The sequence below is a fragment of the Alexandromys fortis genome, unplaced genomic scaffold, assembly GCF_014885135.2.
Source record: "Alexandromys fortis isolate MF-2015 unplaced genomic scaffold, M_Fortis_MF-2015_v1.1 scaffold_89, whole genome shotgun sequence".
Classification (NCBI taxonomy): Eukaryota; Metazoa; Chordata; class Mammalia; order Rodentia; family Cricetidae; genus Alexandromys; species Alexandromys fortis.
Genome location: NW_026067973.1, coordinates 2,691,949 through 2,716,009, shown reverse-complemented (window position 1 = coordinate 2,716,009; position 24,061 = coordinate 2,691,949). Strand labels below are relative to the sequence as shown.

The 24,061-nt window shown below is 46.1% G+C and overlaps 1 long non-coding RNA gene across 1 annotated transcript in view; it reads left to right on the top strand.

The window, feature by feature from the left end:
• The window catches only part of LOC126509998 (uncharacterized), a 752,051-nt gene extending 728,335 nt beyond the window's left edge, over nucleotides 1-23,716 (top strand). The window contains exons 2-3 of the long non-coding RNA XR_007594298.1: nucleotides 15,413-15,496; nucleotides 22,884-23,716. This is a non-coding gene — a long non-coding RNA (uncharacterized lncRNA). The remainder of the gene's footprint in view (nucleotides 1-15,412; nucleotides 15,497-22,883) is intronic.
• Nucleotides 23,717-24,061: the final 345 nt, after the last annotated feature.

Here is a 24,061-nt window from a genome sequence, read left to right as displayed (position 1 = left end):
CCCGCAGAAATAGCTTCAAATCCTTTTATTTTAGCGGGAAACCCCATTCCTAGCTCTAAAGATAAGGGTTGCCTCTTCTACTTTTCCAGGAAATGCTTACACTATATTCACATGTAGGATTCTAAACTGTTAGTATCTTTACCAGGAATTGCAAAGAGCACAGAATTTGAGGGTTTTTTTTTTTTTTGCCAACTATGTGCCAAGTTGCTTCAAGCAGCCAGTTTAACGTGTTGAGTGTCTTTGTGTCGTTTGTAACATGGGGTGCTGGGAAGCCGTCTTCCAGCTCTGTGTTTGAAATGGAATAAAGACTGCATTTGATAGGAGTGCTCTCTGCATCCGCAAGTTAGCTAATAACTCTGTCTTCTTCTGCGCATTTATTCTTGGGATTGGACATTCTCTTGATGTTCCCTTTTCTGGATGTTCTTGAAAGTGGGCCGAAATTCTCCAAAGAGATCTTCTTGATGCTGCATGTACCTGGGGCATGAGAGTTGGGGAGGGCAGGCCTCAACTCCCCTCTGTGACCTTCACGATGTGACCTTTAGGTGACCCCCTCCAGGATAAGCATGATGGGCAAATAGCACCTGGATCCCATAAGGGGATGACGATGTTGCTGCCGTGTGGCTGGTTTACAAAGAATGTAGGTCTGCCCCATGGTGACAGCACAGAATGCCAGCACTCCACAACCTCAACCGGAAGCATAAATTGTCTGCTGCTGGCCGTCAGGAAAAGCCCAGGAACAAGAAATAATATTCATGGAGGATTATCTGAAGGACACCTGGCCCATCTACTACTACAGGTATACTAGATTTTATCCCTGGATCAAGACAGACCGTCAAAGCTGTGCATCTGCACCAAGTGGTTTTGGCTTTTTGTAAAAGGAGATTTGCTGGCTTGTGTTAAGGCATACTGTTTTAAGTTTGCATTGAAGCGATGCTTAAAGGAAAATCTACGTGAGTTTATCTATTGCATTTAATGTAAGAAAGGTCTTTTTAGAATCGTCTGCTAGATCTCTGTGTTGTATTTTGAAGTCGTCAGGAGAAATTTCTCTCAGCCTCATCTCCTCCAAGGCAACAGGTATAACTTTTACCTAGGGACAATGCAAAATTTGTTACTGATAGCTTCCCCTTTATCTTTGGTTGCTAGGAAGCTTGGGCTTTAAGGCAAGGATTTCTAAATGCTAGCTTTTCTTAAGTCTCCTATTCTTATTCTTTGACCATTCCACTTTACCCCAGCCATCTTGCGATACTGTGTTATCATTACAAGGGTTCTCAATTTCCTTTTCTTGCTGTGAAAGGAGACTAGTGGTTAGAAATAAGAGGGAAGCCCATGCAACACACACAAAAGCAAGATGCGTGCACGCACCATGCCTCTTCCGAGAGACAGAGGCCCTGGTTGGGATTAGCCTGTAAACACTGGCTGCAGGTGGCTGAGTGTTGAACCTGTGAAGACTGAGGTACTTTCCTGCGGATGTGACAAAACAGCATGAGCAAAGCAATTTATAGAAGAAAGAAATTATTAGAGCCTTAAAGTTCCATTCTGTGAGTCATGGCAACAGGCAAGCTGGCATAATGGTGGAGCCGTAGCTGAGAGCTTACATCTGGTCCCCAAGTTGCAGTCCGAGAGAGAGAAATGAGAGAGACATAATTAGCTCGGAATGGCATGGGCATTTGAAACCTCAAAGCCACCCCCAGTGGTACAGCCCCTTCAACAAGGCCACACCTCCTAATATCCCCCTGAATGGTTCCAACAACTGGGAACCAAACATTTGAGTATATGAGTCTGTGAGTGTTGTTCTCACTTAAGTTACCATAGAGGCACTAAAGAAAATGCAGAATCCATTCATCCAATAAGTTTGTTGGCATTTGCCAGTGGAGAGGAACACAGCCATCATTGCCACAGTTGCCCAGAAAAGCTGGAAATTTATAGATAACTCAGACAAATGAGCCAACAACTACTTAGAAGGATGAGATGCAAGTTCACGGTGGAAGGAAGGGCAGACAGGGATAGATATCTGGTGTGGGAAGCCTCATCAAGTCTAGAGTCCAGGGAGTACTCTCCAATGAAAACTGGCGTCTAAAGAAGAAAAGTGTGAAAGAAAAGGAGGAGGGTGAACTGTCCCCAGGAGGAAGAGCAATAGACACAAATGTCAAGAGACACAGAAGACCAGAAGCAAGGAGATCATCGTATCGCTTGTTCTTTCTCAACACAGAATATAACACAGGCATATAATCAAGAATTCAGCAACGCACATCACAGTCGAGGTAGATTCCAAAGGCTGCATACCATGCAATTCTATTTTCCCACCTTTTTAATAGAAAACTCTTTAGGGGTAAAGAAGAGATCAGTTCATGCCAGGGACTAAGGGATGGGGAAAGGATGATGACAAAGAGGGACAGTACAATGAAGGTTGGGGAGAAATTGAACTATTTTGTATTCTGATTGTGATAATGTTGTGTCTATACCTGTGTTCAGGCTCAGGAGCAAGACACTCAAAATAGAAATCAACTACACTGTTCAGTATTTAAAAAAAAAATAAGAATTTAAGTCACCGAAGGGAAGTTGACCACTGGAAACGTTGAAGAAGAAAACTAGGCAAGAAGAATAGCACATGGGGTCTGCAATGTTTTATTTCTTTAAAAAAAATGAGGCATCCAAACTGCCTAGGCTCCCACAAAGCCAGTATGTGCAGTAGGATCAAAAACCCATTGCCATTGTTCTTGAGTTCTCAGTAGTCCTCATTGTCTGCTATGTTCAGCAAGTCCGGTTTTATCCCAGGCTTTTTCAGACCCAGGCCAGCTGGCCTTGGTGAGTTCCCGATAGAACATCCCCATTGTCTCAGTGTGTGGGTGCACCCCTCGCGGTCCTGAGTTCTTTGCTCGTGCTCGCTCTCCATCTGCTCCTGATTTGGACCTTGAGATTTCAGTCCGGTGCTCCAATGTGGGTCTCTGTCTCTAGGCAGTTTGGATGCTCACCTTACTAGACCTGGATGGAGGTGGGTGGTCCTTAAACTTCCCACAGGGCAGGGAACCCTGATTGCTCTTTGGGCTGACAAGGGAAGAGGACTTGATCTGGGGAGGGGGAGGGAAATGGGAGGCAGTGACGGGGAGGAGGCAGAAATCTTTAATAAATAAATAAAAAGAAAAAACAAAAAACAAAAAAGCAAAAAACAAAATAAATAAATAAATCACCAAAAAAGTGAGGCAAAGGAAAAAAGAACACATCCTTACTAAGACCGTGTGTGTGTGTGTGTTTGTGTGTATGTATCCCCAATGACAGGGAGGTAGCTAAGCATTAAAGGTAAGTATTAAAGAAGGCCTTAGAGGAGTATATGAAAACCATGGTTCAGGGAGAGTGAAAAGGTAGCTTCAATCAGGATAACAAAAATGAGCCACTTCATACAGTCTCTGATTCCTAGAGGGCCAGAGGGACAGTGGAGGGACATTCGGGTCATACCTGAGAGTGCCATGGCCCACACCTGTATGCCGAGTGTGGCGCATGGTCTCTTCCTCACCCATCCACACAGGCTACTTGGTTTTGTTTGCTTGATAACTGAGTCTGTTCCACAGCCCCAACCCCAGCCCTGAATAGCACTGACCTCTGACCTCAAGCGTCTCTTTAATCTCCTTACCCCTGTTCTCAGGAGCCAATTTAAAGTGTGGAAAAGACAGGGGCGGGAGGGCCAAGATCAGAGGAGAGCAGAGGAGTGGGGAGAGATGTTCCTAGCACTTCGCCTGCACTGGTTATAGGCTGGTAGGAGCTTATCAAACTGTAATTACCCAGCCTGGGTCTTTGCTAATTGGTTCTCGGGAGTGAAGTTACCTCCAATCTGTGTGTTATGGGTGCACAGCAGGAAGTGATTTGAGCCGAGGAGGCTGTCTGTGATGATATGTCAGGGAATCTGTGTTATCTGCAAGACCCTGAAGTTGGGACCTGGCTGAGAAGGAGACTCGAAAGTGTTCCTGGGCTTCCGTTCAAATCTAAAATGGTCAGCTGACCTCACATCATCAGACTCCCGGGGCCCTGGCCAGGGCACACACTGGGAGGCGATTTTCTTTTCACTCAGAAAAGAGAGGAGGGAAGAAGTAAAGGAAGGGAAAGGAAAGGAAGGAGAAGGGGAGGAGGAGGAGGGAAGGGGAGAGACAAGGGGTGGGACAGAACACAGAAACTCCCTCTTTGACCCATTGACCGCCTTTGGCTGCAGTCATCTCCAGCCTTGTATCAGGGTGCTTCGCTGTCAGCTTGATTTAGAATTGCCATGGAAACTTGCCTCTTGGTATGTCTAGGAGAGTATTTCCAGAAATATTTAACTGAGGAAGGAAGACCCACCCCAGATATTGGTGGCGCCATTGATTCTGTGGGCCGGGGTCCTGGACTGAATAAAAAGAGGAAAATGAGCTAGACACCAACTTCATCTCTCTGTTTCCTGGGGAAAAAAGAGTCAATGAAATTAGTCACTTCACAGTATCGACACCATGCCATTCCTGCCACGATGGCTTGTCCCTTCCCATTGTGAGCCAAAATAAACCCACCTCCATTTATTAAGTGACTTTTAGCAAGCATTTTTTTTTTCATAGCAATGAGAACATAGTTAACAGAGTTGCCAAAGGCTGTGTGAAGGTCAGTGAGGGTTTCTGGGGACTCTTGGGAGTACCTCATCCACATATGTCTCTATAGAAACCTCAGTTTGGGTGAGCCACTCCTAACTTCTACATAGCCCTCATCCATGCTCACAGCTGATGTTAGAAAGATAGCTTTGTTTGCTTCATTTTTTTCTTATAAATTTATTTATTTATTTTATAACCAGGCCACAGTTTCCTCTCCCTCCTTTCCTCACAGTCCCTCCCTCACCCCTGATGTTCCCACTCCTCCCTTTCTGTTTAGGAAAGGGCACATCTCTCAGGAGTATCAACAAAACATGGCATATCAAGGTGCAGTAAGACTAAGCACCTCCCCACATATTAAGGCTGGGCAAGGTATCCTGGTACAGGAAAGTAGAGTCCCAAAAGACAGTAAAAGAGTTGGAGATAGCCCCTGTTCCCATTGTTAGGAGTACCACAAGAGTACCAAGCTACACAACTCTACCATATATTGTTTGCTTAGTCTTTTAAAATTGAGACCAAGTCTGTCTCCCTAAGATGCCACACTCTTCTTGGGTGGCACCAGAAGAGAATAATATTACTGTCCCCACCAGCACTACAACTATTTCTCTCTAACACAAAGATGCTACTATGTACCTGTGCCTCTCAAGCCAAGACCTATCTCATGACACCTTCCTCTCCTACACCCTGCACGCATCCGGCTCCAATCAGCTCTGTCTCTTTAGAGCATCTCTGCTGCTGCCACTCCAGGCCCAGGCACCACCATCTGAAGACGTCCACCTTAGCCTTCCTGAATTTTTCCTTCCATACATCCACAGACCACTCATTTGACAGCTTGTGTGATAGGTTTCTATTGTTCTAAGATGGGTGGAATGCAAGCTTTTCCATTCTGTATTGAAGTGAACAATAGCATTCAGAGTATCCGCCCACCCCCCACATCACACAGCTATCACTGCTGTCTGTTTCCTGAATGTTCTCATTACTCCCAAACAAAAGCTTCATACCCATCGCATAGTAATACCACATTTATGTGCCCCTAGCTCCTGGTCTACTCCTGTAACTGTGCATCTGATGGTTCCAAAAGCCTCCTCTAAGTGCAATCTCACCTTTATTTAACCTGTGTCTAGCTTGCTTCACTTAGCATGTTATCTTTAAGCTTCATCTATGCTGTAACCTACAGCACAGGCTTTCCCTTTTCACGACTGAATAACATCTTATTGAATGTGCATACCAGAGCCTGTTTGTCCATTGCTGCCGGGTGGACAGCAGGGTCTCCCCATGCATACCAGAGAATGTTTGTCCATTACTGCTGGATGGACAATAGGGTCTCTCCATGCATACCAGAGCCTGTGTGTCCATTACTGCTGGGTGGACAATAGGGTCTCCCCATCTTTCGGCTGCTGTAAGTAACAGATATAACAAGTTTCTAGTTAAGTCTCAGAGAAGTTGTTCTTTATTGGAGAATTGTTGTAGGAGACTGCTTCTTGGTTTTTCAGCTGCCCGGACTCCCAAAATAACCACACAGAAACTGTATTAATTAAATTACTGCATGGCCTATTAATTCTAACTTCTTATTAGCTAACTTTTACATCTTAACTTAACCCATTTTCATTATTTTATATTTTACCATGAGGCTCATTGTCTACTGGTAAGGTTCCAGCATATCTATCTTCAGCAGCAGCTCCATGGCTTCTCCTCACTCTGCCTCTTTTCTCCCAGCATTCAGTTTAGTTTTCCCCACCTATCTCTGTTCTACTCTATCAGGCCAAGCCAGTTTCTTTATTAACCAATGGTATTCACAGCATACAAAGGGGAATCCACATCACAGAATAGAAGTTTGATATGATCATGTATTTTTTTCTGTGTCTATGTGATGTGTGTGTATGTATATTCATGTATGTATAGATACATACATGTAGAGGAATCCATGTGCACACTTATGTAGAGAAGGGAGTACAGCCTTAGGTGTCATTCCTCCGGCCCAATTCTCCTTGTTTTTTTTTTTTGTTTTTTTTTTTTGTTTGTTTGTTTTTGAGGCAGGATCTCTCACTGGCCCGGATACTCATCAAGTGTGTTTTTTCTCCCCTTGTAGAAGGTAAAATGTATAAGAACATGGATTTCTTATTGACTAAAGTTTTTCCTGTATACTTGGGTACTGTGTGGCTTATGCTCAATGTATACCTGAAGGATCTCATTCCTCCATTGATGCATCTTAGGGGAGACTTTCTTTGAACAGTGTTTTGTTTTGATTTGGTTTATTTGAGATTGGGTCTAGCCTTGAATCAGCGACGTAGCTGAGATGACCTTGATTTCTTGGTCTTCCCAAGCTCTGGGATTAAAGAAGCCTTCGTGCTTCCCAAAATGCATTCCTGGAAGAGCATCACCTTCTAGGTATGCTAATGGGCTGTGTTTTCCCAAGACCCTCAGTCTCAGGGAGCATCAGCTGGAGGTCATCAAAAATAGAATGGAATGTGAGGATCTACTGCAGAGTTTATGGTTTCTGGGAACTACTGTGAGGCCATTCTTTCAGCAGCATTTGTAACAATGTTCACTGACTTCTCATCAACACAAACAGTATCGGTTCCCCAGTCTAGACTTGGTCTCAATGAATCACATGACCAAGAAAGATACCTGAGTCCTCACACAAGCTTGCCTCTTGTCTCATCATGGTCTTCAGTCTCTGGAATCATTCTGACATTAACGCCGTCAGTTGACCTTCCCTTATGGAAGTCCCAACCCTGGCAGACTTCACACCATACTCATTCTCAGTGGAGTCCTTTGCTGCTCCCTAGTCTGGATTTAATATCCTTCTCTTTCTGACCTGAACCACATCTCTTCTTTCACAAATTCAATCTCTCCTTGTGCTGATGACACACATCTCTATGAAGGTGCATTCCAACATCCATCCATCCACAGTCCGGACCTCTCTTCAGTCTGAGACCCACTGTCCTTATATGCTATAGTGCATGGTTCCTGGAGATTTTTCCCTCATAGGGTCTTGAGTTCCAATCCCTGGATAACAAAGAGAAATTAAAGGGTTTTTCCTCTTCATGATTAGAGGGCTAGAAGTCTAGCCAAAGCATTTTGTGTGCAGTGGAGGCTTCACAGATGTAAGCATCACTATTATTTTGTTGGATATTTTCCTGTGCCCACTTAGCACTGTCCTTAGCACACAGTAGACCTTCAATGAACGTCTGCTGAATGAATCAGAGGAACCTGACTTGCCTCAAACAAATATATCACCTTCCATTTCTTTCGGATTCACACTTCCCTATTTTTCTGCCATTGCTTTATAGATTATTCCAGCTAACAAGTCTTAGGGACTTTTAGTCATTTCTGACTCCACTGTTTTCTTTATTCTCTATGTAAAGATGACATGTTGGAAGCCTGCCCACCAGTGTGATCTGCCTTTTCTACTGGACCTCTAGTCTTTTGGTCATGTGACCACAACTTTGGGGCTACCCTGCAACATTATCCCTACCACTGGACCCCAGCACTTTGGACCAGGTACATCTACCTGAAACAAGGCTGGTCAAGGCATAGGTTGGTGGTTTTCACAATGCGACAGGCTTAAAAACAGAGCTAATCACATCCATCTTTCACAGCGAAGAGAGGCAAATCCTGAGCTGCTGGGTCAAGGGTGACCTACACAGAAGGTCAAGGTTGACTCAGAAAAGCTGAGATTGTTTAGGAAGAGGAACAGGAAAGTGAACAGAGAAAAGCGACATGGAGAGAAGAGAATGGAGAAGGATGCAGGAGAAGGGTGGATAAGAGAGAGAGAGAGAGAGAGAGAGAGAGAGAGAGAGAGAGAGAGAAAGAGAGAGAGAGAGAAGAAAGCAAATCTTGTGGTCCATAAGAGAAAGACAGGAAGAATCCTTGCCATGGATCTTCCTGGTTTTCTAGACTCCCAGGTTCCCCTCTAATTCCTCCCACAAGCATCCTTCGCCACCCAGCCCATCACACAGCCTGAGCAGCCACTGGCTATCCTGACTCTTTCTTACCTCTGCTCCTTCTAGTCCTTTTAGTCCCATTGCCTTTATGCTGGCCTGAGACCCAGAATTCCAAGTTCTCCTGGCCAACACTTCATTCCAGCTGCCATAAACTCTCCATCTACAGTGTTTGGTCCCCAATATTTCTCATCATGCTACTTCCTTGCCCTTGGTAGTTCTGCAGTGTTTTGACTGTTCAAGACGAAGTCTAAGTCAACAGAAGTTCAAGGACACATGTGTTTTGAGTCTCAGAAGTTCCCAGAATAGTCTCTCCCACCATGAAAACCTTACACAGGCAAGGCAGGTCTTTTCTGGAACCGTGGAGCTTGATTCTCACATCTTCCACTGCTTCCTTCTTTGCTTCTAGAAAACTCACCTCCTTCTTCCCTCGTGTCTCCTCCTTTGCATCTTCCCCCATGACTCTCTATTTCCACCTTTCCTCTCATGAGAACTAATTGATGCTTTTCTCCCCAGATGTTATTGTATTTAGTAACATCAGGTTGGCAGGTTTACATCAGCCACAAAGGGAATATTTACACCAGAGAGATTGGCAAGAGGTACAACCAGGTCTCCCCCTGTTCCCCATAGAGAGGTGGTTAAACGTTCATTATCTCCCTGTGAACTCTCACCACATTAAGGAGGGCAGCCAGCACATCCAAGATCACACAGCCAGTGGGCAGTAGCACGAGTCGAGCCCAGATACCTTTGCATCATCACTCTTTCACCGGGAAACGGTGGCATTAATTAGGACTTAAATGGTCCTTCCTAATAGATAAGAATGTGCACAAGCAAAGACGTAGATTATACAAGACAAACAGATGCAGGATCTTCAAGTGAATAACTAGCTTTTGTTAAAAGAGGAACATCCCAACTTCCCTTCACTGATGGCTCCCCTGTACCCATCCCATCCTCCCAACCCTGGAGGAAAGAGGGAGGTTTGTGAGGTGGCTGCAGCTCCTTTAGTTTGCACTAGAGGGAGGACAAAGGCATTCAGTCAGTTTCCCGGATGCTTTGGACTCCACTTTGCTCTATAATTAGTGTCTATTTGTCTCCTTAACTTAAACTGGGTTTTAGCAATTTAGAGCCAGGGAGCCCATGTTATTTCAGATATGTAATTGAAATCCCTCTCTACTCCTCTGGGAACTTGGGATGTTGCTTCACTCGGCTGAATGATAAAGATGCAGGGCCCTGATCACAGGCAGATAAGTAGGCTAGTTGATTAGGACGAATCCCACAGGCAATCCCTAATCTACTAGTCTGTTTGTTAACTATCTGTCTTTTTAGGTTATTTGGTTTTGCATAATATGATAATATAATAATTGTGCCCGCTCTTTAAAGGTGGAAACGAACCCAAATTGAAGGCAAAACAGGCACAGCTGGTGTCTGATCAATTGACCACAGATTTTATTGAGCATCTATTGTTTGCATAGCACTAGGGTAAAGATAGAAGAGACATTTGATGTCCGGTCTGTGGTCTTAAAGAGCTAGCAGAGGCAATAGGCATGCACACAGAAAAAAAAATTGATAGAGACTCTGAGGTTGGGAGTATCGCTGTTACTAAATTTGTGAACCAGACCAAAGTGTTAGGAAGCTAGTCAAATATTAGAAGCTTGAAGGTCACTGCATATGGATTCTCCCCCGTCAACTCTGAGATCCAAGTTTATGTCTATCCCCAGCCACATACTAATTTTAGGGAAGGGAAAAGTATCACAGTTGCTTCTCCTTAAGATTTGAAATACTGCAGACACAGAGGGAGATGGAGGTTGCGGGACTTTGTTGCAGCTCATTAAGAGGAAGTCATTTCCCCGCGGCTAGTCTATAGACTTTTTTTTCTTTAATTCTTTGATATCTACTCCTTTACACAATTTTTTGGTCAAAAGAATGGGATCTGAGTCGTACTTCTGGACCTGGATAGAGATGTGACATTCTAAACTACCCAACAGATTATAAGATTACAAAGATAGACTATTGTCCCCTCCCATAGGAGTTAATCCAAATGAGCCTGTCAATCACACACACAGAAAAATGGTCCATAGTATCAGGTTCCAGAAACTTCAAGAAACATGATATACCTGACAGGCTTAGAATATGAGATATATATTTATACATCGCAGAAGCCCCTCCCTCACCGGAGCTGCTTATAGGATCTTTGCCACTCAACCTGCCTGAATTCTGAGTTCTAACTCAGAAAAGCTAACTTTTTTCTCACTTTCTATTTCCTTTTTCAGACACTGCCAAAGCCCTAAAGTCTTGCTAGCCAGTGTGCTGGATAGTTCTAGGTTAACTTGACGCAAGCTCGAGTCTTCTGAGAGGAGGGATCCACAATTGAGAAAATGCCTCCAGCTATAAGGTGTTTTCTTAATTTGTGATTACTGGGGGAGGGCCCAGACCATTGTGGGTGGGGCCACCCCTGGGTTGGTGGTCCTGGGTTCTATAAGAAAGCAGGCTGAGCAAGCCACGAAGCAGCACTCCTCCATGGCCTCTGCACCAGCTTCTGCCTCCAGGTTCCTGCCCTGCTCAAGTTTTGCCCTGACTTCCTTTGATGAGCAGTATGGCTGAAATAAACCCTTTTCTCTCCAGTTGCTTTGCTCTTAGTGTTTCATCACAGCAATGAAAATCCTAACTAAGACACCCTTCCATGCCCGGCATTCTTATCCCCCCTCTCTCTGAAGACTTTCTCTGGCGCAGTTGCTTGCAGACCTCTGTGGCCAAATCTGCCTGCTTCCTGGACTTCTGACTTAGAGATCTTCATGTTCCTCCTCTGATCCATCCTCCTCTCCCGGCATCTGCCAGGACCCCCAGCTTCTCCATTTGCTGCTGTCTCTCTACAAGGCTAACAAACTTGTCTTTTGGTCTCCGTCTGAGTCCATTTTTAAATGCTTTTGCCTGTGAGACTAAGAACTTTCAGACAGAAGCCTGCATTCCCCAGTGGTAAAAGGAGCTGCTGTGATGGAGCCTTGAGTCTTAGCTTACTGCAGTGCAGCTATGCAGAACCTGGGCAGCTCTCTCTTGTAAAGAACACAGAACCATCTGGGCCCAAATCAATCCTTGGTGTTAAATGGTATGTCTTGCCCCCAGCATGCATCACTCAGAAATCCCTGCCTATCCTACCCAAGATCCATCTAGAACCCTCCCTGCCCTCGGAAGTGAGACTGGTGGAAATGGACTAGACAGGATGCTCTTTCCTCCTCAGGGTACTTTAATGATAGCCAACATTCCCTGATCTACTGTGGGATGCCAAACTCGGGGCTGGTGCCTCACACAGGGCATTTGGATCTCAATCCCCCCATAAGCACGTGAACATGAGAAAAACAGACTTAGAGAGGCAGAGGCCTTGTCTAGCTGACATTCTGACTCCATGCCACATCCTTGTCCCATGAATGGTATCCAGGTCATTTAAAATTCCCCATTCCATCCAGCCACATACCCGTGCATAATACACAGTACATAGGCCCTGCCCCATACATTCTGATCCTCAAGATGTGAGGGTGAGGCTGAGACTCTCATGCTGGATTTTAACAAGCTTGCTGACTTTAGCGTGCCTGCACACTTTGCAACAGGTACTTCTATCTGTTTGCCTTCAGCGTCTTGTTTATGCCCCTCCCCCGCCACCTGAAGGACCTCTTGGGCTGGAGCTGAGTCAGCTCTGGTCTCCAGCTGCCTGTGCAGTACCTGGTCCAGCCTTGACATTCCATGCGTTTCTGTGGAGATACTGAGTGTCATGGAATGGTCCCGCTCTCTTTGCTGGCATTCCACAGGTAGCGTATCGAGTTAGCACATCTGCTTTCAGCTACCTGAAACACCACTCATGTGCAGCCTCTCAGGGCTAATTGGCAACGTGCACAGCACGCCTGCACCTGCAGTGCCCTCGCAGCTACTCACCCAGCCTCCCTATCTGCTGGGTTCCCTGCCACCCACTCCTGACCCTGGGAATGCTGGCTGAGTATCACTTACCATAGTCAAGCACAAGTAGCGACATGAGAGTCACAGACAGACTCAATAGGTACCCAACTAGGAGACTCCGAACAACGCGCAGTATGATGTCGGAAGCCCTTTCCTCCCCGGTTCGTGTGGCGATGATGTACTGGAGCACAAATGTCCCAAGATTTTGCTTTGCTGCATGTTCACCAAGGACTGTTGCTGGGCACTCTACAGTCATAAAATGCTAATACTGGGTCCTGTGGAAGGTGGGCCAGATCAAGCTAAAGCAGAGCACTTGGTGGTCTGGGATTTTCTTTAGATTCAGAATGCAGACTCTCACTCTCATTCTCTTGACAGGCTATGCATGCAACATCACCCAGATGTTTCCTTTCAATCTTCCTGGGACCACTTTTTTTCTTAAAATTTCTTACTGATATGTGAGGACTCTACTTTGGAAGTCATGAGTTGGTACAGTGCCTATTGCTTATTTTATAGACTGAACCAGGGAAGGACAAAGGGCCTGCCGGCCCTCACAGTCAACTAGTGTTGGAAGCAGGGTCCAGGCTCCAGGGTGCTAGTATAGCTGTTAATCCCTGCGTCTCACATGAGATCATCATATGCATTTAACATTTAGTCTAGCCGTTAGGGACTTTGTACTTTCAACCTCCAGGAAGCATCCTTCTTCTCCAGAGTCCAGCTGTTTGTTCACTGCATCCAGAGGTGAGACACTAGGCATCCACAGAGTGTTCAGTCTTTGGCACACTGCAGCTTGCCTGACCCTTTCACTCTCTACCCCTCCCTGTGCCCCACAGAGGTTAAAGAAACACACAGCAGGGAGGCTGGGGCTTCATAGGACTGGAGGCTTTGAGAAGTTAGCCAATTTGTCTGCATCATTTAGATAGCAATGCAATAGTCTCAAGCCCCTGAATTCAAGACTTTAGACTTCTGCTCCACACACCCTTTGGCTACAGGGCCCTGGTGTAAAATGCAGAATATGAAGCCTTCCCATTGTACCATGCCAGGATGCTTAATAGGCTGAGGAATTCTTTTTGTAACGAGGCGCAGGGCAGAGCTCACTAACCTCGCCCCTCAGGGACAGGAAGCGCAGGGAGTGATACAATCCCTCCCTCCGGTGGGACTATGTGTCTAATTCCTTCTCGGGGCCTTCTGAAGCCCTTGGCCTCAATTATGTTCCACGACCAGCAAGTGACACAAATTAATTGTCTTCAGGGAAAAGAAGGGCTGTCTTTTATCTGTTTGAAAGTTGCCACCTTCTTGTTTCAAGGATTGACCTCATAACCTCCAAGGATGGATGGAGAATATGGCAGCCAGTGGGTGGGATGGAGGAGGGTGAGAGAAGACAAGCAGAAAGAGGGCAAAGAGGGAGAGGACGAAGGGTGGGAGAGATGAATAGGCACAGGGCATAGGGGCCTGTGCAATACTAAGGGCATGGGAGCAGAGGGTTAAACACTGGGCCAGGCTGTGGTCCATGGAGGCTTCTGGGTCTCCAGGAAGGCTGAACTACATCAGCAGAGTGCTAAATGGTTTTGAAGATGTAAACTCCATGACAGAGGGGACTGGCCTTGTTCCGTTTACCAATGTGCCCATGTGTACCATGGTGACTGGCACACAGTAGACTCTCGATGAAGCTCAATCTGTTGAATGGATGGATCAGCCTGTAGACATTGGCTAAGCGAGGAAGTCGGGGAAAGCCATCTGAGGGGGAGATGGCTGTGTAAACAGAGACAGTTGGAACGACCATCAGTTCTCCACAATTAGTGCCAGTGTGCTGAGGGTCGGGGGCAGATGTGAGTAGGGACAGACGAGCAGGGTCTGATGAGTTTGTCCTGGGTATCTCTGATAAAGAGGAAATATTAGCAGATTGTCTATAATCCTATTTCATCAACAGTCACTCTGTGAAGGATATAAATAGGCTCCAAAAGTTTCATTAGGTCCCAGATTAGGAATCTGGTCCTGATGCTGACCTGGAGCCCTGTGATATCTTCATAGTGGGTATGTAGTCCTGCAGTCCTGCCCAGGGATTTTTCTATAACACAGACAGGTTTAGATAAGGAATTTGTTAGAAAGAAATTACGTATGGATTTCTTTCAAAGGCAAACAAGGTGATCTTTGATCTTTTCTTTCTGTCCTCATGTGTATGTGGTGTCCATGTGTGTGTTCACATATTAATGGGTGCACATGTGTATACAGCTGTGCATGCTCATGGAGGTCCAAGATTTACATCAGGTCTCAGCCTGATTCACTGAGGCATGGTCTCTCAGTTGAACCCAGAACTCACCAATATAACCAGTCTACCCAGCCCACTTGCTCCAGGGATCCCTTGTCTCCACTCACTGGCATTGCAGGCAGTCGCCATACCCACCTCACACTTGTGAGGCAAGCACTTTAACCCCTGAACCAATATAATCGGTTTTCATTGTGTGCGCTTTCCATCTCCTATTCCTCTCAGATGATGGTCACTAAGAAGGTGACCAGCAAAAAGTAAAGAACTGTGCTGTTCTGTTGTATTAAGGTCACTTGTTTGTCCTGGCCACCCGGCAGCTCAGACTGGAAATAACCACCCAGAAACTATATTGTTTAAATCACTGCTTTGCCCATTGACTCTAGCTTCTTATTGGCTAACTCTTACATCCTAATTTAACCCATCTCCACTAATTTGTGCATCACCACAGGTCGTGGCCTACCAGCAAGGTTTCAGCATGCCTGTCTCCAGAAGTGGCTCCATGGCTTCTCTCTTACTCTGCCTTCTTTCTCCCAGCATTCAGTTTATTTTTCCCTGCCTACCTCTATTCCTTGCACAGGACCAAGACAGTTTCTTTATTTACCAATGGTATTCACAGCATACAGAGGGAATTCCACATTACTGTTCCACTGTTGTTCCAGGCTAAAGGGAATTGCCCTAAACAGGTCCATGAGCAGGCCTGGGCTGAAGACCTGGGAACTCGCCAATGCATCTTCTACAGGAAGGTATGGTGGGGAGAAGGGACAAAAGCATTAAAGTCCCCAGGGCTGGGCTCAGTATGAGACAGGAAACCAAGCAGGCCTGGAGAGTGCAGGGATGAGCTAGTCCCCTAGTCTCCACAGTCCTCGGACTTGCCTTGTGCTGAGGCAATGGGAGGTGAGGAGGCAGAGGCTGTGAGGCCCAATAAAACAGAGTGTCAACCTGGATCTGCCACATGGTAGGTAAATGGATTCAGATAGCTCAATAAAAGCAAATAAAGTGTGTGTGTGTGTGTGTGTGTGTGTGTGTGTGTGTGTGTGTGCCTGCTCGTGTGTGCACAGTGAAAGGAAAGGGAACATAAAGGGGATATAAAAGGAGAGGAAGAGATCTTCAGGCAGGGGAGAAGGGACAGTGGGATCCATGTGACATGAAACCAAAGGGACTCTTTAGGAGATGACCTGGAACGGGGGAGGGGGAAAAGGGCTAGGACAGTGGAATGGGGAGCTATAAAAACAAAGTATATTGATGTGCAGATGCCAGGAGGAAACCCATTACACTGCGTTCTGAAAACTAAGTGTTTTTAAATGCATGTAGAATACTGTACACTTTCTGGGCAAAATCTTGTCCAAGCCTCATCATACTAGAAGATAATCTGGGATCTGGTAGTTCCTTTGTTCAGATGAGGAAACTAAAGGTCAGATAGTGAGCCTCCGTCACCCTGGACAGTAGGTCTGAGACCACTTCATTCTGGATGCCTGACCTCTCGTGTGCTGTGGGAACAGGAGAAGCCAGACTTGCCAGCAAGATGCCTCAATCTTAGCAAAAAAAGCAAGAAATCCAAAGCTGGGCAGCCATGGATTTCAGATCCCTTTAGTCTTGTGCTAAGGGGTTTGGGGATGGTAACACTAAGCTTCATTAACATAGAGGTGGGGACCCCAAGACTTCTGAGCTGCCTTCCCAGCTTCCTGGGTGCCCTGCCCACTGCCCTTCTCTCCCAGGCTGCTGCCTAATTATAGAGTTGTAGATGCAAATTATTCTAATAACTGGTGCTAATTTATACACATTTACATATAATTTGCAATTCACTTGCTGTCCACATTAGGTCAAACTTCACTAATTCAGACCAAAGAGAGGAAGCCTAATCTGTAGTGGGGAGTGTAGGTTATGGAAAGCGCCAAGAGTTTATCGCCATTGAGTTTCCTCTCTGGCAGGAGCGGCTGCTTTAAAATGAGACACATGAGGTTAAAACAGGCATCTTCAAAATGCTGCTTGAAAAATCTTTAAAAAACCTCCTCCCAAAGCCGGGCTCTCAGAAGTTCAAAAGCCAAAAATTAATTCCTTTTATTTCTCTTTGATTTCTCTATTTTCTCCATGGAAAATAACAGCAAGTGAGTAAAAGCCCCCCATCCCCTGCTTGCCGTGGCTGAGCCCAGGAGTGCGATGGAACTCCACAGCCATCTCCTTTTGAGCCCATCTTCTTCACTAGCACAAAAATCCCCTGGTTCAAAAGTGAGAGAAAAAACAAGTCAGAAGGTGATTGGGCATATATATTCATGGATCACATAGGCAGTAATCACAATCCCAAAAGGGCGATGTCTCTAGTGCTTAAGGGACACGCTGGGTGGTGGCTTTAGGAAAAGGGATCCTGTGTGCTATAGTTTGAATGTGAATTGTCCCCATAGGCTCAGGTTGGAGCAGGTCCGGTGGTGCCATTTTGGAATGCTGTGGAACTTTTAGAAGATAGAGCCTTACTGGGAAAAGGGAGTCACGGGGATGGACTTTGAAGTTTAATGATCCAGATGCACTTCCTGTCCACTCTCTGCTTCCTGACTGTATGTAATACAACCAACTGCTTCACACTCCTACCCTTAGGCCTTCCCAGCTGAGAAGAACTTAACCTCTTCAAACTGTAAGACAAAAACATGCCCCTCCTTTAACGTGTTTTGTATCAGTTATTTCATTATAGCAGCAAGAAAAGCAACTGATACATTGTACAACAATCAGTGAACACACACAAATCTGTACATTATCTAGAAGCAGACTCCGAATAGAGGTTCTTGCTCAAATGACCTGTTGGGCATGAGAAGAGCAGCTTAAATGCTAGGGCAAACGTGTTTTCCACCGGCTTCAGAGGGAGTCCACAAACATGTGGTCATGGGAAACAGGAAATCCTCCCCAGAGCTATCAACCTAGAGAATCTCAGTCTACCTCTGCCCCATGCCAGTCACTCACTGAACTCAGCTCCTAGAATCCAGAGCTTGCAATCCATCAAGTCAGGTGGTCAAAACACACATTTGGTCAGGCACCACCAGGTTCTGGTCTAGTCTGCCTTCAGATCGAAGCCAGTTGCTTGTCCCCGTAACCTTATTTCATTCACACATGGCACTCCTGGAGTTCTGATAGATTGCAGTTCCAACCTTATGTGTATTGTTCTCTTTTCCTTATCTAACAAGTACTTCAGGTCGGTTAACTTTATTTACAACGCATGTTTACTTAGCTCTAGATCCTGGAGCCTCAGGGTCAGGGCACTTCCATTGGTTCAGTTCTGGTGAAGAACTTGCAGTGCAGGGTGTCACAGAGTTGGGAGCACATGTGGAAGGAGATATCACACCTCAAAACCGGAATCCAGAGAGACTGGCAGGGCTAGGCTCCAGCTTTCACATACCCTTCTGGTGAGAACCAATCAAGACATCACCAACAATGCATTAATCCTTTCTCACTGGGTTCAATTATCATGATAACATCAATTCAGAAGGACATTCCGATGCATTGTAGGCTGTCCAAAGAGTCTAGGACACTTTAGATTACATTAGGAACTAAGAATTGACATTCTCCGTGAGACAAGACCGTGGATGTATATTGTCAGCTATTTCATATTAATGCAAGCCGTGTTTTATCTTTCTTGCTGATGGGCTAAGAAAATGCATTCACCAGATCAATAGAAACATAGCATTTACCCAAGGCTATGTTAATCAACCTCGTGAATCTGGGAGGATTGGTACAGTAGCAGCTACAACAGGGACTCCTGTTTGGTCAGCTCTGCAGCAGCTTAGTTGTCTACCATGAACCACTGTCTGCTTGGGCTGTACAGAGGCCAGACTGACGAGGTACACAGGAACCACTTACCCTGACTAAAATCCAGGAGGGCTGCTGACCTCAGCATCTTTCCAATGAGTTAGGATATCCCTGATCTTTGCCATTCTCCCTGGAACAGGATATCAAATTTCATTTCCTGCCCAGGTAGAAGGAAGGAAGTTTCAGGGCCTTTGTAGTTGCTGGTCTTTGTTCTATATATCAAAGTACTAACGTCTTTCTAAATATGTATGTCCCAATTATATGTCAATAGTTAGGGAAATACCCAACAAGTAGATCATTTTGAGATATACCAACAGATTACCTGGACATTTCTGACCTCTCTAAGAAGGGTGCTGCATTAGCTAGTGTTCTCTAGAGAAACAGAGCAGATAGAATGAATGAATGAATGTATGGGCGGGGTAAACTGCAGCATGTCCCATTGAATTGATGCTATCATGTTAACTGGACCAATGAGAAGAGGTTAGCACACTGTTAGTGACATCCTTATTGGTTCTCACCAGATGATTATGTGAAAGTTGCAGTTTGGCCCGCCAGTCTCCCTGGCATCGGGTTTTGAGGCATGATCAATCTCTCCTTCCACATGTGCCTGACAACTTTTTCACCAGATTGGAATATATATAATAGTGTCTTACAGGTTATGCCGGTCATAGTCCAACTAGTCAAACAATGGCTGTCTCCCGATGAAGAGTCCAAGAATCCAGTTCAGTCCATGAGGCTGGGTACCTCTGCTGATCTTCACTATATACCAAGATTCCAAAGAAGTCAATTTGAATGCTAGCGAAGGAACGAGCTGGCCAGTGAGAATGAGAGCAAGCAGACATAAAGCAGGGACTTCCTTCTTCCTTGTCACCAGAAGGTAAAGGGAAGGCTCAGGTTTTAGGTGGATCTTCTCAACTCAAAAGATCCAGACTAAGGATGGGTCTTCCCACCACAAATGTTTCAATCAGGAAAAATCCCCTCACCGGTATTCCCAACTGCTTGGGTTTTAGTTCATTTCAGACATAGTCAGGCTCACAACCAAGAATAGCCATGACATGTGCATTAATTGTGCTTTGTGCCTCCAGACATCAGGGTCAACTTGGCCCTTGCCTCCAATGGACCTCAAAAAGGCTATGGGGATTCCAATATTCCAGAGCTTGCTTGTGCAAATAAGTAATTCTCAGTTCTCTGAGAAAGCACGGGGATGGTCACTAGGGTCCATCTCCCGAGACGTGAGGAATCTCTTCATGGGAACGTGATTTCACTTTCATTACAGGAGCTTAGAGTGTAATAGCAGCCTCAAGTCTGGAGACCAAGTAAGGGGTATAACTGTCAGAAATTGTGAAGAGGGCCTTCTCTATCCTTACTGGTGCCTCTCTGTCTCTCTTGCCTCTAAGAGTGCCACCATCTAGGGACCATTTTAGAAATCTGTGCAAGCCGGGCTGTCTTACAGCCCTTGCTGGCCATGATAGTAATTATATACACCTTGTTTTCTGACAGTGAGGTGTGACCAGCTAGCTTCCGGCCTTATGGGATTCAGTGAACTCAGTGATAAGATCTTCATCAGCCCTCCTCCCGAGTCCTCTGGCCACATGGGTACCCTTCAGTAATACCTTCCTCATCACCCTAGTAAAAGAGTTCTTCAGGCCTCATGGGACAAACAGAGCTAGCAGACCTTCTGGAACTGTGTGATGGAGCAGCCCTAGGAACCCACTGGAGCCTCCCAGTGTCTGCCTGCTTGGCTTTCCATCACTTTGTTGGTAATCGTCTGGTTTCATTTGGGCCATTGTTTTAGCCAAGCTTCTGAGAGACATCTCAGGAGGGTCTCAGAACTCAAACTTGGGGACCTTGCCAGAGTGCTGTATCTTGTGTAATGGGAGATTACCTTGTGTTGACAAAGCTCTCCGTACCCAGCTTTATATTCTGGCCTCCCTCCAGTCCAGACCCGCTCTTGGTTCCTGGTTCTCCTGCAGCACAGCCAGGTCCTACAGCTTTGGATAGAATCCTCTAATCCCTTAACAGGCCCAGGAATCCCCCAGGCTGGCTCTGCTGAAATTTGGCCTCAATTTATGCTCGGGAGTCCAGGAGGGGAGCTGGGAACAGTCCCCAACCCGGAGAGCAATCATGGGGTTCTCACATCAAATGAAAGACTTCCATACGTTTTGCAAGCAGAGACCGCTGTCTCTTCCATTGTAGAGTATGCGAATATTCCATCGCAAGCGTCAGGGCCCACACTGTTCCTTCCAGTGCCTTGTTTACCGTGCAGCCAGCCCAGGCTGGGAAGTCAGTTTTTCTAAAGTTCTGTCATTCTGACAGTGAAATCCGTGGCTGGCTTTCTTCCCGCCTGCTCTGGCTACAGGCATGGAGGTTCTTTCTAAATGCTGACACCTTGCTTTAAATAGTTAATTATAACTTCAGGCCTGCCATTTTCTCCCTTCAACAAATCAATGCCACTTAGCTCAAAATCACCCAGTCCTCACAATCCATTTTTCCCCTTCTGCAGTCTTGTATTAAGGACTCAATTGTATCTCTCACCCCAAAGTTAAATGACAAAACCCCAAACTCCAGCATAACTGTATTTGAAGATAAAAACTTTAAAGAGCTAGTTAAGGTAGAACAAGGCTGGGCTTTACTCCCAAATGGCTGTTGTTGCTATAAGGAAAGAAAGGGACAAAAGGGAAGTCCAGGCACAGAGGAGTGACTAGGAGGTGGCCTTGAACTCAAGGACAGCAAGTGACCACAGGAGAAAGCAAGCCAAGAGGCCCCTTGTTCTTGACTCCCAGCCCCCAGCAGTATGATAAATAAAATCTGTGATGTTGAAGCCCCCAGGTTGCTGGGCTTTCCCTGCCTGCTCCAGCAGACTCAAGCATGTTCTAGCTTTCCTAGGCATGGATCCAATCATGTATCCTCTGACAGGTTTACTAAGGGATGGTGTCAGCCCTCACACTGGCTTGGGCTTTGGGACCACCAATGTTTCACCCATTGCCAGCCAGGGGATCGTCATGGCAACCTAGCCCTGGCCTGCGTGCCTTAGTGACCATTTTCCCGTTGGGTTTACATGCTTACAATTTGGGGCCGCTCTTGACACTCAATGTAAAAACAGAACCAGGACAAGGGTGCTTCCTCAAGCTGCCTATCAGGGATGATGCTCAGAAGAGGGCTGGTGGAGGTAAGCTGCCTAAGGAAGATCACTGCCCTTTTACTCTCCCATGTTAGCTATTAATCATCAGCAGAAGTCTGCCACCAAGGAAGGGACAATAGGTTCTCAGCCTCTAGGGAGAGCAGCTCCCCGTTGGTCAAGGGCAAACCTCTAGAAAAGCAGTCTGAAGTATTTTAAGGCAACAGTTAGAGCATCTGGATAAAGGGTTGATCTTTTTAGTAAATATAGGATCTGGGTGGGACACCAGAAGCATCTAGAATAGATAGTAGATGGATGAATAGAAGGAAGAATGGGAGGATGGATGGATGGGTGAATGGTGGGAGGGTGGATGAATGGATGAACGGTGGATTGGTGGATGGATGGATGGATAGGTGGGTGGGTGGGTGGGTGGGTGGATTGTGGGTGGGTAGATGGGTGGATGGATGGATGGGTGGGTGGGTGGGTGGATGGGTGGGTGGATGGATGGTGGATTGGTGAGTGGATTGTGGGTGAGTGGATGGTGGATGTGTGGATGGATGGTGGGTGGGTGGATGGATGATACATAAGAATCTTGCAAAGATGAAGAAAATGTAAACCTGCTGTTAGAAAACAATAGCCTCCTTGCATTCGACCCCTGCTACCTTGACCCGCTGGGTACCCAGTATACTATTATATATGGTGATCATGGTAATGAGGACTTGAATATATGCTATGGGAACACCAAGGAGAACCACTGTGATTCTGATCCCTGTGCAAGCAGACCCTGAGCTGAATTAACATGCCAAAAGAAAGGCAAGACCGGGCAGAGGGGAGAGAAGACTCAGACAGTCCCACTAACGGCCTTAGCTGATGCCAGTGGAATCCGCTGTCTCAGGCTGACTCCTCCCTGAGAGTCCAGACCTTCTCACTGGAGTTAGCACGAACCAATCAACTGACCCACAAACAGCACAGTGTCCATTACCATCAAGAGACATGGTCCAAGAGGGGGAAGCTTTCCACTATGAGAGGGCAAGTGGCCTGGATCATGAGGGAGAAGGGAGTTCTTTCACTGGACCTGATGTAGCCATGCTCTATTCTTCAATGCCAGGGCAGGAAGTGCTCAATGAGGCTGTTTTACACTAAAGATTTTTTGAGGAAAGAAACAATTAGGAACGATTAACTAAGATACCTGTTCTCTCTCTTTTGTTTTTCCTTTTAAGAACAAGCTGGAAAGTCTGCCTTAATTAACCTGCTTTTCATCTGGAAGAGGATCTCTGAGCATCTCAGCCTGCCTGGAGACAAATGGGAAGGAGCTTGTCAAACATTCCTACAAGGACAGGAAAGGGAAGTTGGGAGGGCAAAGGTCAGCTTGGAGGACTGCTCAGACTCAAATAACTATCTGCAACTCACTAATTGGGCTGCCAAAATATTTCAGGGCAAAGAGGAGAGAGGCAGATAAATAGTTTTGCAGCAAAGGGTCAACGGGGGCTCAGTGAAGAGGTAGAGTCAAACCCCTCCATCAAGTGCGGTCTGGGGATTAAGTGGTTCTGGATGAGTCTGGGGTAGCTGGTAGCCATGGAACCTCCTGTTTCCATCTCAAGGTCGAGACTACACCTCTGCTTTATCTCACCCCTCAGCGTGACGGTACTACAGGGCAGATTGCTGGTTGAGAGCCGGGAAGGTGTGTTACTAAGTACAGGTTACCAAGGAGACTGAGAAGGCTAAGTCAGGGGGAAGAGGCTCCTCGTGCTTCTTCAGAGGGCAAAGCCAGGGTCCCAGAAGGAAATGAGAGGCCAGTGCAGTGTCACTAGCGGAAGGCAAAGAAGGCCATGTGGTTTGTGAGCAGAGGAAGCTTAAGACGGAGACTAGATTATGTGAAAGCAAAAAGAGGGCATGTTTGCCTGCACCTTCTCTGCCCCGACCCCTACTCTTGCCCACCTATACTTCCCTTAGCAAATCAGGTGGGACATGAAGTATGTCCCCCATCACGCTACTCCTTGGTATGAACTTCTGGCCACTGTCTCAAGTGAGTTCCCAGAGATGTGCAGGCAAGCTGCAGATCCACTCAGTCTCCTTTTACTAATTCTTCTTCCTACCTCCTCCCTGGTTGCCTTGTGAATAAAGTCTCTGGAAGCCAGGCCGGGTGGTGTGGGAGGTCCTTCTGTCTATGTGTTGTGTTTATTGGTTAATGAATAAAGAAGCTGCTTTGCAGAGCAGGTTGGGACTGAGCAGAGCTAGGTGGGGAGGACTGGACTGAATGATGGGAGAAAGAAGGGCAGAGTTAGGGAGATGCCATGGAGCCGCTGAAGACAAATGCTGGGAATTTTACCCCGTAAGCCACAGCCACGTGGCGATATACAGATTAGTAGAAATGGGTTAAATTAAGCTGTAAGAGTTA